Source organism: Octodon degus, unplaced genomic scaffold (genome assembly GCF_000260255.1).
Source record: "Octodon degus isolate 3935 unplaced genomic scaffold, OctDeg1.0 scaffold00113, whole genome shotgun sequence".
In the NCBI taxonomy this organism is placed as follows: Eukaryota; Metazoa; Chordata; class Mammalia; order Rodentia; family Octodontidae; genus Octodon; species Octodon degus.
This window is the reverse complement of record NW_004524689.1, coordinates 6,058,787-6,069,986: the sequence shown is the minus strand read 5'-3', so window position 1 is coordinate 6,069,986 and position 11,200 is coordinate 6,058,787. Positions and strand designations below refer to the sequence as shown.

At 52.5% G+C, this 11,200-nt stretch overlaps 1 protein-coding gene across 1 annotated transcript in view; it reads right to left on the bottom strand.

Moving 5' to 3' along the window:
• The window catches only part of Spsb1 (splA/ryanodine receptor domain and SOCS box containing 1), a 51,387-nt gene extending 48,637 nt beyond the window's left edge, over positions 1 to 2,750 (bottom strand). The window contains exon 1 of the mRNA XM_004639635.2: positions 2,599 to 2,750. The gene's annotated coding sequence lies outside the window, so the exon portion shown is untranslated. The remainder of the gene's footprint in view (positions 1 to 2,598) is intronic.
• Positions 2,751 to 11,200: the final 8,450 nt, after the last annotated feature.

Sequence of the window (11,200 nt, the reverse complement as noted above, 5' to 3'; positions counted from 1 at the left end):
TCAGCATGCCCAGGAATGGGGCTGGCATGGCAGGCCAGGGAAAGAACCCCTGGCCCCTGTACTGACTTGCAGGCACTTTAATCCATGGAGCTATTTGGCCGGCCCTTGTTTTGCTTTATTTTTTGAGACAAGGTCCTACTATGCAGTCCAGGCTGGGTTTGTCCTCACTATGTAGCCCACAGTGACCCTCCTGCCTCAGCCTCCCAAGTACAGGGATTACACGCATGCACCACCACCATAACTACCACCACCACAGCTGGTTTCTAATAAAACTTTTAGAACAGAAAGATAAATCAATTCATGCACACAACAGCCAGGTCCTACTTCTTGAGAACTGGAAAAGTCCCAGACTCCTCTCATGAATACCTTGGGAATCTGAGGCCTTGCAAGCAAGCATCCCTCACCTTGGAGGCAGAAGACACAGGAAAGGGGCTGGCGCAGCGCAGGCACATAGCCTGTGTGGTCCTCAGAGAGCCACTGGCCTCCACCAACAGGGACAAGTTAAACATCCATTCTGGTTCTAAACAGGCAAGCTGTACACGGCATCTGTGAGGAACCCACTGAAGGGTGGACCCGCCTGGCAGGAGCAGCCCAAGAAACACATCACCCTCACTCCAAAGTGACATCACCCAGAGCCCCAGGCAGGCCCACGCCTTCCTAAGTCCCTGAAACCCATGCGCTTTCCACAGGGCTGGACCCCACTGAAGCCTGTGCCTGACTTGCCCCTGCTTGGCCGAGGGCTACTGCTTTGGGTGTCTCTGCTTCTAGGGCTGCAGCCAGACTGGGCTCAAAAAGGAAGACTTGTAAAGGTACTGCAGTGGGCAACTCCACACTTTCCTGTACACACACACACACACACACACACACACACACTCCATCTACTGGATAAAGTGCTCCTTGCAGAAGGAGTGGAACAGAAGGAGGAGGAGCACTTAAAATGATCTAATCCATCACTTTGCAGCTGCCTGGCCCATGACCTCAGTGCCGGGGACAGGAACCAACAGCAACAGCCGGCACTTGGTCTCAGTGCGCAGCCCTGGCTGCACAGCTTGGGTAAGGCAACCACCCTTACTGGGGCCCACTGCAAAAGCAAGAGTGGGCCCAGCCAGGTGCCCTATAAGCACTGTAGGGCTGACTCTGCGACTCCTTGCTGGGGTGCCCCCCACACTTAACCTAGCATCTTCTGTCTCGGGAGGGGCCGAGACCGAGACAGGAGCTGAAGCTAGCTCGCCCTCTCCTGCGCCGGGGATGAAATCACCCCCAACTGCTACCCTGGGACAGAAAATTCGTCCAAGGACACCAAACCTTAGTCACACAGGATGGCGCTCTTGCCATGAACACCTGTTAAAACTCAACTCATGACAGGACGCTGATGCTACTGGCTGGAGTGTTTAATTAAATATTACTCACTCAGGAAACAGCCCCTGCCAAGTCACCACCAAACCGTGCAGTGCATTTTCAGAGAAAACGAGAGAGGAGGAGGGAAAGAGCCGGTTGCTCCAGTTGGGTACCAGCTGGGGCCTCCCTGACTGCGGTGCCCGCTGGAGTCTCACCGGCCCACTTTGGAGAACGCAAAAAGGTCCCGCAAGGCAGTGGTCGGTCCCCTGCCTGGTGATCACAGATGGGAGGACGCACGGTGCCTTGTTCAAAGGCGCTCCCACAGATGCACACAGAGACACATGCTACACTACAGAAACACAGCCACACTGGGGTGCACACAATGGGACACAGCCACACACACTCATTTGTACCACAAATGCACGCACCCTCTGAGACCCACTCTCAGGAACACATTCATAAAAGTACACACAAGTACACACAGACACACTCAGCTATACACTCTCTGGGACACAACTTTTAGGGAGACCAGCAGTCCCTGTCTCCCAGGGTCCATGCACCACCACGGGACTGAGCCTCCGCAGTGGTCCGCGGTGGGAACTCGAACCGGACAATCGCAAGGTGCCCGTACGTACACCCACAGGTGTGGGTGACCGCGCCGCCACCCACCCGCGCACTCCAGGTGCTCTGATGTTTCTGTTTTATCGATTTCCTGACAACCCTGAGCTCTCCTTGCGTGGCCCCAAGAGCCTCAGCGGCTCGGGTCCAGCGGCGGCGTCCCGGGTGGCGCCCGAGGCTCCGGGAAGGCGCTGCGGGCCGGGCCCGGACCCTAGGGGCCCAAGCGAGCCGCGCTGCGAACTCGGGCCCAGAGTACCCGGAGAAGCGAAACTAACTTTTCCCCGGCAGGGTCGCAGTATCCTGCGCTGGGGACGGGGCAGGAGCCTCTGCACCGGAGCAGGGACGCGGCCAGGGGCACCAGGTACCCAAACTCGTCGGCGCCCCGGATCTCTCGGCGCCCGCCTCCTCGAGCCTCAGGCGGGCGCGACGATCCCCGCGGTGGCTGGGACCCCAGCCTAGCGTCGCCCCCGCAGGTGGATACGGAGTCGCCTCCCAGGAGGCCACAGCGCAGGGCGGCGCCCGGCCCCTCCCGGGACCCGCAACAACACAGGCTCCACCCCGCTGTCCCGGGCTCTGCCCCGCGCCCCCTCCTCACCCTCATCGCGCCCCCCACAACCCACGGCGTGGCCGCGCGCCACCCACCGGGTCCTCGGGACGCCGCTCTCGGGCGCCCGGCCGCGCCCGCCGCAGGCAGCGAAGTCGCCTCTTCCGCGGCCCCGGCGCCAGCGCCTGGAGCCTGGATCCTTCGCGAGCGCCGCTGTGAGCGCGACTCGGTGCAGAGGGCGAAACGCAGCGGACCGCTTTAAAGTGGAAAAAAAAAAAAAAAAGTAGCGCACAGCATGTGGGCGGGGCCTTCCTGCCCGCCCCGCCCCCAAGATCCCGCCCCGCCCGACCCCCTCAGGCCCCGCCCTAAGGCCCCGCCCCGGCCCGGGGCCCTCGGCTTCAGGGATCACGTGCCCGCACCCCCTTCCGAGGCCGGTGCATCCTCTTTGCGCTGGCATCCAAACCGCTGCCTTGGCGCTGCCCGCTTCGGGGTAGGATCCCCCTGGAGGCGAGTTTGGGAAAGGCCGGAGGGAGGCCCGGGTTGCCGCAACCCGAGGGCTGCGGCATTGCCAGGCCCTGGGTGGGGTCGGAGAGTGCGATTTGTTTCCGTAACCTAGGCAGCAAGGTCTCTCCTACAGCCCGCTCTGCCGCTTCGCTTTCCACTGCTGTTTTAAGGTCTTAGGGTTTCGAAACCCCAAGGGCCTGGGCACCTGGGCATTTAGCAGAGTCTGGCCAGCCCCAGGCTTAGCGTCCTGGACGTGTATTGAGTGAATGAATGCGCGGTTGCCTGGGAAGCCCCCACTTCCAAGGACTCTTGGTCGTGCTCTGCAGCCGCAGCTCACCGAAAGAATTCCCCTGCCCCTGTCCGTACCTGAGCCTTCACTTGGACCGGGTGCTCTTCAAGAAATGACTTTGATGGGGCCAGGGAGGTGGCTCAGTGGAGTAAGCGCTTCCTTGGCAAGCTCAAGGGCCTGAGTTCAATCTCTGGTTCTGAAAAAAAAAAAAAGAAAAAAGAAAAGGAAAGAAATCACTTTGCTAAGAGCAGACTCGTACGTTTCCCCACCTCACGCTGTGCGTGGTCAGGGTGGACCCAGTGGTCTGTCCTGGCTGTCCGTATGACTCTGGGTTTAAGTTGCTGGAGTTGTGAGGTGGACAGTGGTTGTGTGTAACCCAGGGGTGCTTCCAGTTAAAAGAACTGGGGGACTTCAGTGTAAAAGAGTAACAAGGGCTGGGATCCCCCGGGGGGGGGGGGTGCAGCACCCCTGGTGACTTAGCCTCTTAGTAGTTTGAGAACCATTGTTCGCAATGTGGGGGGATCACAGCTGCTCTGATCAGCAGTTCTTGAAAGAGCACCGTGGCTAGTGTGATGGGAAGGAAGCCTGTGTTCCTAAAGGCCTCATCATCTTGAGGGGCTAAGGGAAACCCTCCAGGGAAGGCTGGGGCACAGATCATTCCACTAGAGGGCTAGGGTCACTTGGGACCCTTGATAGGATGGCCCCGAAGGAGACATTCCTAAGGAGAAGTCTACCACCCTACCATGGGCTTTGGCTCTGCTAGGTCATTAGATCCTACTGATCTAGTGAGGACCCTTATTCCTGGGGACCCTCATTCCTGACCTTTAGGACCTGGCAGGTGGGCTGACAGCAAAGCTGGTCATCCAACCTTGATGGCTCAGAGCTGGGCTGAGCAATCCCCAGGGCTGAACTGTGAGTAAAAGGCGCTTAAATCATAGGCGCAGCTGATAGGAGTTTTGTTGTTGTTATTGCTTTTAAGATACATCTTCGTACCAACTTGCAATCCTGTAGCATCAGCTGATAAGCACTGGCCCTGCGCTTGAAGCCTGACTCAACTCCTGAGCCCAGGGGTCTGTGAACCACAGGAGCGAGCGAGTGAGTAGGGAGGAGTGCTGGGCTGGGTAGTGATGTCATTGATAGTTTGCTTACTTCTTTAATCTGACTCAGTAAAATGATAAGGAGCATTGTTAGGGAGTGGGTTGCTGTGAATTTCTGTCCCAGTGTTAGCACTGGGTCATGTCTTAGACGCACTTAGGGCCCTTGGAGCACGTTCCTTCTGTCTCACGAGGTTAGCTGCTCCCTTCTTCCCTAAGTTCTGCAGGGAATGAGCAAAGGGTTTGGAAGTCCACAGGCCTGATGCAAACCTCTGCACGGCTGCACACCAGCTGTGTGACCTTGAACAAGAGTTTTGCTGCAGAAAATACCTTTCTGTATCTGTGGGCTTGCTCTCCACAGTTCCAGGACTGGGGGAGAAGCTCGGCAGCATAAGCACCTGCCTGGCAAGCTCAAGGTCTTGAGTTTGATCCCCAGTACCAAATACTAATAATAAATAAGCAGTGACTGAGCACAACGTGTGTAGGGCATTGTGTTAGAGTGAAATCAAAGGCTCTGCTGAGTTTTGAGATCATAGTGTCCTAGGAAAGCAGGAGTCCCTAACAGAAGTGTGGCACAGATCCTCAGGTAAAGAGACCTGAGCACATTAATAAAATATAGGCCTGTTATGCATCCCTGGTATAAGATAGGTGTCTGGCCATGTAAAACAGAAGCAGAGCGGTTCTTAGAGGTTTGAATCTTATAACATTCATGATTTATTGGATTCACTGTTTTAATTGTTAGATCCCATCTTTGGTGGGAATTTTCACAAAGGATCAGGCATCACAAGACAGCGACACCTGTTGGCCAAATATGGGCTTGCAACATAGCTGTATCAGACATCATTAATCCTCCACAGGGAAGAGACGGGGCTTGGTTGGGTGGTTAAGCAAGTTTATGTGAACTTGGGAAGACGTAAGTCTTGATTCTTATGACAGTAATTATTGCAGAGTTTAAGCGGGGGGAAACACTTCCAGGGCTGACCAGGTAACTCAGCAGACTAACGCACCTACTAGGCAGACGCAGAGACCGGAGTTCAATCCCCAGCCTGCCATGCCAGTCCTGCCCTCAGGGTGTTCTGAGACTGTGATTGAGTCTAGACGTGGTGGCGCACACCTATAATCCCAGAGCTTGGGAGGCTGAAAACAGGAGAACCACTAGGAGCCCAATCTGTGTAGTGAGACCCTGTGGGCCCTGTACTAAATATGTATAAAACAAAACAATAATTAAAAAAAACGCTTCCAGTGAAACAACAGTGAACAGGCTGATGTTGATACCTACTTTACATGTTTGCCAGACAGGATCATGGGTCTTTCAGGTTGTTTACACACACACACACACACACACACACACACACACACACACACAATCTTGAAGATCTTGAATATTGCACTAAGTACTTGAAGAAAACCCTTCCAGTATTTGTTCATCTGCTCGCTTGATAACTAACGGTCCTTTGAACCGGGGTCTCCCTGTGTAGTCTGAGCTGGCTTCAAACTCACAGAATCCTGTTGCCTCAGCCTCCCAAATAGTAGGAGGCTGGTGCAAATTACAGGCATTCACCATCATGCCCAGTTGAACTTTTTTTCAATTGGGTTTTATTGGTAGATTTTATTTTATTTTATTTTTTTATTTATTTATTTATTTTTTTTTTTGTAGAACCAGGGATTGAACTCAGACCCTTGCACTTGCTAGGGAAGCACTTATTCCACTGAGCCATCTCCCCGGCCCCTATTGGTAGATTTTAGATGTACGTAACGATCACATTCATCATAGAGAATTTGTACGTGTACGTGACATAACTTGGTTCTTCCCCATCCCCCACCCTGTCTTCAACCCCTTTCCCTCCCCATTTACAAAGGCTTTCTTTTCATGTTTTCCTTCTGCTCTAATTTTCTAAGTGCTTCTCTTCTTTTCTTTCCCTTCCCCCTCCTTTTGCCCCTCCCCCTCTGAACATTTTCCTTCTGTTTCACACCTATTACACGTTTTGATCCTTATGTACACTTTCAGTTTCTCACCCCAGAGAAGCAATGTGGTATTTACACGTGTCTGATTTAGTTCACTTAAGAGTATGTTGTTGGTTTTTTGTGTGGGGGTTTGTTTGTTTTGTTTTATTTTTCAGTACCAGGGATTGAACTCAGGATCTTGTGTTTTCCAGGCAGGTGCTTATTCTACTGCGCTATCTCCCCAGCCTGTAAGAGTATGTTCTAATGGTGCATCCGTTTTTCTAGCGATGTCTGGACCATATTGTTCTTTATGGCACAGTAGTTCTCTATTGTAGAAAAAATCTTTATCCGTTCACCAGTTGATGGGCACTTGGGTGGTTTGAAGATTTGGCTGGTACAAATGGTGCCACTATAAGCCCAGTTTCCCTTTTTAGTTAAATATTGAGGAGCCGGATGAAGAAGTATGCTGATGTGCGTATGGGAGGAACACAAGCATAGGAGACCAGGATCCAGGTCTTAGAAAATTTCCACTTAAGTGGAAGAAGCTGATGGTAAAAAATAAATAAACAGACTTGTTTCAGGCAGTAACAGAAGAATAAAGCATTATTTCAAACATATTTGGTCCATTTTTCTTTCACTGGCAGAAGGGAAAATACTTGAACTCAGTGGCTTCAGTTCAGATTTTAAGATTGTACATAGAGCCTGGAAATTTCCCCCCAACTGTGTCAAATGACAGGCACCTCCATGGACAGGGACTATTTCCTGCCTGTCCCCACCTCAGGGCGTGCTGTGCTTGGCAGCTGCCTAGACCACAAGTTTAGCCCTGCTGGGGGTGGGCCCGTCCCTGGGCAGTGGGCCCCGTGGCTTGCTCCTTCCAGGGCATTCAGAGCTGCTCACCCTGCAGGGGGCCTGCGCCGTGGACCCCACAGGCCAGCAACAGGAAGCAGAGGCTGGAGAAGGAGCCCAAGTCAGGCCCGCGCCACCTTCCGTGGGAGAATCATTCTGAGAGCCTGGCGCATCATTCTTGACGCCCTGCTCCACGGAGCCTCGGGTATTCTGTTGGGGAAGCTGGAGGAACCAGCCAGGGGACGGGAGGCCTTTTCCTCTGTGGGGAGGACCTGGCTGTTGCCCTGTAGCTGAGACAGGGGTGAAAGAAGAGAATTAGTGTCCTGCCAGGAAGAGTGGTGCTCCCTGTAATCTCAGAATTCCAGAGGCTGAGGCAGGAGGATCTGTGAGTTCAAGGCCAGCCTGAACTACTATCAAGATCTTGTCCCAAGCTAACAAAACATTCACAGCGGGGCTGTAATTGGTATGTCTCGTGCTGGGCAGCTGTGGTCTGAGTTTGATCCACTTGAACCGCTGGTGGTACAGGGTGACTGTCTGCAAACACAGCGCCACGATGGCTGTAAGAGCCAAGTGCGTTGTGATGTTTGGTGTGCTCTGCACAAATCCGCTGCTGTTCTGTGTAAAATGTTTTAAAATCACAAATATAAATAAATGTCTTTTGGGCCAGCAAGATAGCTCAGCAGTCTAAAGTGCCTTCTTAGGCAAGCTTAGGCAAGTGTGCAGGGACCATGGTTTGATCCCTGGCACCACATGTCGCACCAGCCCTGCCTCCAGAGTGGGCTGAGACACACACACACACACACACACACACACACACACACACACACACTGTCTTTTAATGAAATAAATCTGATTACTATAATTTTTTATGGGTTTTTCTTGTTTGTTTTTTGAGACAGTCTCCCTCCGCAGTGCAGGCTGGCCTTGAATTCACTATGTAGCCCCAGGCTGGCCTCAAACTCTCAACAATCCTCCCGCTTCAACCTCCCTCATGTTGGGATGACAGGCATATGCCCTCTTGCCCAGCCTTGATTATTATAATTTTAATAATTTCCTAATGTTAATCGCTATGTATAGCAGTAACATTTATATTTAGGCAGTAATTATTCAAACTCAAGAAACTTAACTAGATTCAGTCCACTTACAGATTATTGTTTTGCTCTCCTTTATTCATATTTTCTTTTACAAGGTTTTAAAATTCATCTTATTAGTAAAATGACTGATGAAGTGATCAGAACTGTTTGTGCCACCCTCGGTCCCAGCCCCAATGTGGACGGATGGTCCTGCCTGTATCCTGGTGGTTCAAGCCAGTAGGTATATTATAGTGTCTAAACCTACAGGATGAATAAAGATTAAAAAGAAAAAAAGCTGCAGTTATTCAACACTGACCACATACCAGGCCCTGGGCTCTGTGTTTCATGAGTCCAACCCTACAGGGCCCTCCAAGGGGGTAGGGGCCGGGAATCTCCCAATTCTATGCCTCAGAAGCTGAGGAGCAAATTGGTGAAGGAGATTCCTCCTTCATCTCAAGGGGCAGAGCCAGGCCTTGAACCCAGGACTACTCCAGAGCGCAAGCTGTGTTGGCTTGGATAGGACAGGGCGTGAATCTGGGATGCCCAGAGGATCAAGTCAGAAAGGCCAAAGTCATGCTGCCTGTGGGCTCGGGAGGAAACATACTGGGGGAACCTGGGACAGTCTGGCCTGAGCCTGGCCACACAGTGAGGAAGGGAGCAGCCGCGCCTGGGGAGCTGCCTGGGTCAGGCTGGCTGGGAATGCTGTGCCCTGTGGCCCTTGGGTGGTCTCCACTCCTTTATCCCTTAGCTGCCACAGGCCATATGGGTTGATGGGTGACCCCCAAAGTTCATGTCCCTCCCACAACCGGGGATATGATCTTGTCTTTGTAGACATCAAGTTAAGATGAAGTCACAGCAGATTAGGATGGCACCTAATCCATGCCAAGTGTCCTCATGAGAGGAGAGAGGCTTGGACACACAGAGGAGACCCCCTGTGGAGAGAGAGGGGGAGTCACATGACACATACATGGGCCAGAAAAGACTGAGATGGCTGAGTGGTGGTGCACCCTTGTGATCCCAGCGTCTCAGCCTCCCTGAGAGGTTGAGGCAGGAAGGCTGCTGTGAATTCAAGGCCAGCCTGGGCTGCATGGTGAGTTCAAGGCCCGTAGCCCCAAGCAGCACCCTCTCTTGCCTCCCCTGCCCTCTTCTACTCCATCCCTCCCAGCCTCAAAGCTTTCTGTTCTCCCTGCCTTGACCATGATGCAGGGCATCCAGCCAAGATGTCCCCTCCTCTCTGGCTCCCACCCTTCCTGCCTGGGTTGTCACCCCAGCACTTGTCACAGGTACCAATTGTGTCTGATTTAGATTTAGTCTCTTCTCACTAGACAGTAGAGCTCAGGAGGGGCCTTGATGGCTTCCCACTGAACCCTGAGGCCCATAGCAAGTCTTTGTACCATTCAGTTCTCACTGTGTAACAAACATCCCCAATTCAACTGTGCTTACCTGCTGTTCTGCAGGATGGATGGAGAAGGCTGGTCCTCAGGCCCAGCTCATAGAGGGTGTCCTAGGGCCTCCACTAAAGGTGCAGTGGAAACCCTGTGCTCCTGGTAGGGCTGGGGAGACAAGAAAGGAAGTCGGGGTGCACATACATTCCAAGTCCCCTGGAGTCCCATGGGCCCCCTTCCCAGGGCCCCAAGCTAGGTGCATGGTAAGGCCTGACCCCAGGTCTGGGGTGAATGAGGGTGCAGCTCCACTGGGTGGGGTGGGGGTGGAGCTGGCAAGCACTCTCCTAGTGATCTGCCCTCTTGCTGTCCTTAGCCAATATTTGTTGAACAAACCAGGATGTTCTCTTGAGCAAATGCAGTCCTGTGGATCTGGAGGGTGGGTGATGCAGGGGAGATGGCAGAGAACCCCACACCCCTCTAATCTTCCTCTGACACTGAGGCTTGGGAATCCATGGAACCCTTACTAGTGCCCAAGCTGTGGACAGCACAGAAGGACGGAGTGCTGAATACCCCTAGGATCAGGCCTTTGCCGCTTGTAAAGGTGACAGCTGCTTCTTTTGCAGATGTACTCAACCTGGGTTGGTGTCCCAGGACCTGGTCTGTCTTGCCCAGTCAGAGCTGACGCTGGGTTATTCTCACTATCTTCTGCCAGGGGGAGTATGGTCCGAATTTGTCCCATTACTGATAGCAGGGATTCTGAGGTGATACCTGCTGGTTTTTCTGTGACAGTTACTGGTCTTCCCTTCTTAATTAGTTAGTATCTTCTGGGTAGGCACTTTGAGAGTATGTACCATCTTGTTCCTAATCAAACTTTCATTTATTTATATGAATATGGGCTGATGAGTCCTAGTTTAAAAAATTATAATGCATTATTTTCATTATTTATTTTAATGCTCAGATTGTGCCCAACAGGACCAGTGGGGGACCTTCAAGCTGACTTTTCTCTTTGAGACAGGATCTTACTGTGCAGTCCAGGCTGGCTTTAAATTCACTATGTAGCCCAGGCTGGCCTCAAATTCATGGCGATCTCCTGCCTCAGCCTCCTAGTGCTAGGACTATAGGCATGTGCCACCATGCCCAATCTCATTTGCCATCTCAGTGCCAGGTGGCACCATCTACAGAACAAAGACAGCCTCCAAGCGAGGAAGGGAAAGTTTGCTCCTGTCCTAAAACAAACCTGGAGCAGACATCAAATTCTACCCATTCAGCTACAAAAGACAGACTATAGAACATTCCCATGGGGCAGACAGGGTGACTGGGAATCTTCACTGGTTTTTCCCTGGGCAGGGGTTCAGCAGGGCTGGCTGATGAATGAGCTCAGCAAGATGGTGTGGCCAGGCTGCACACCAGTGGGCTACCTGCTCATCCATCAATCCATCCATTCGCTGGTCCACCGGTTCATCCATCAATCCATTTATCTATCTATCCACTATATCCCTTGATCATCAATCGACCCATCCATCCATCAGCCATCCATCATTCATCCATCCATATATTATCTACCC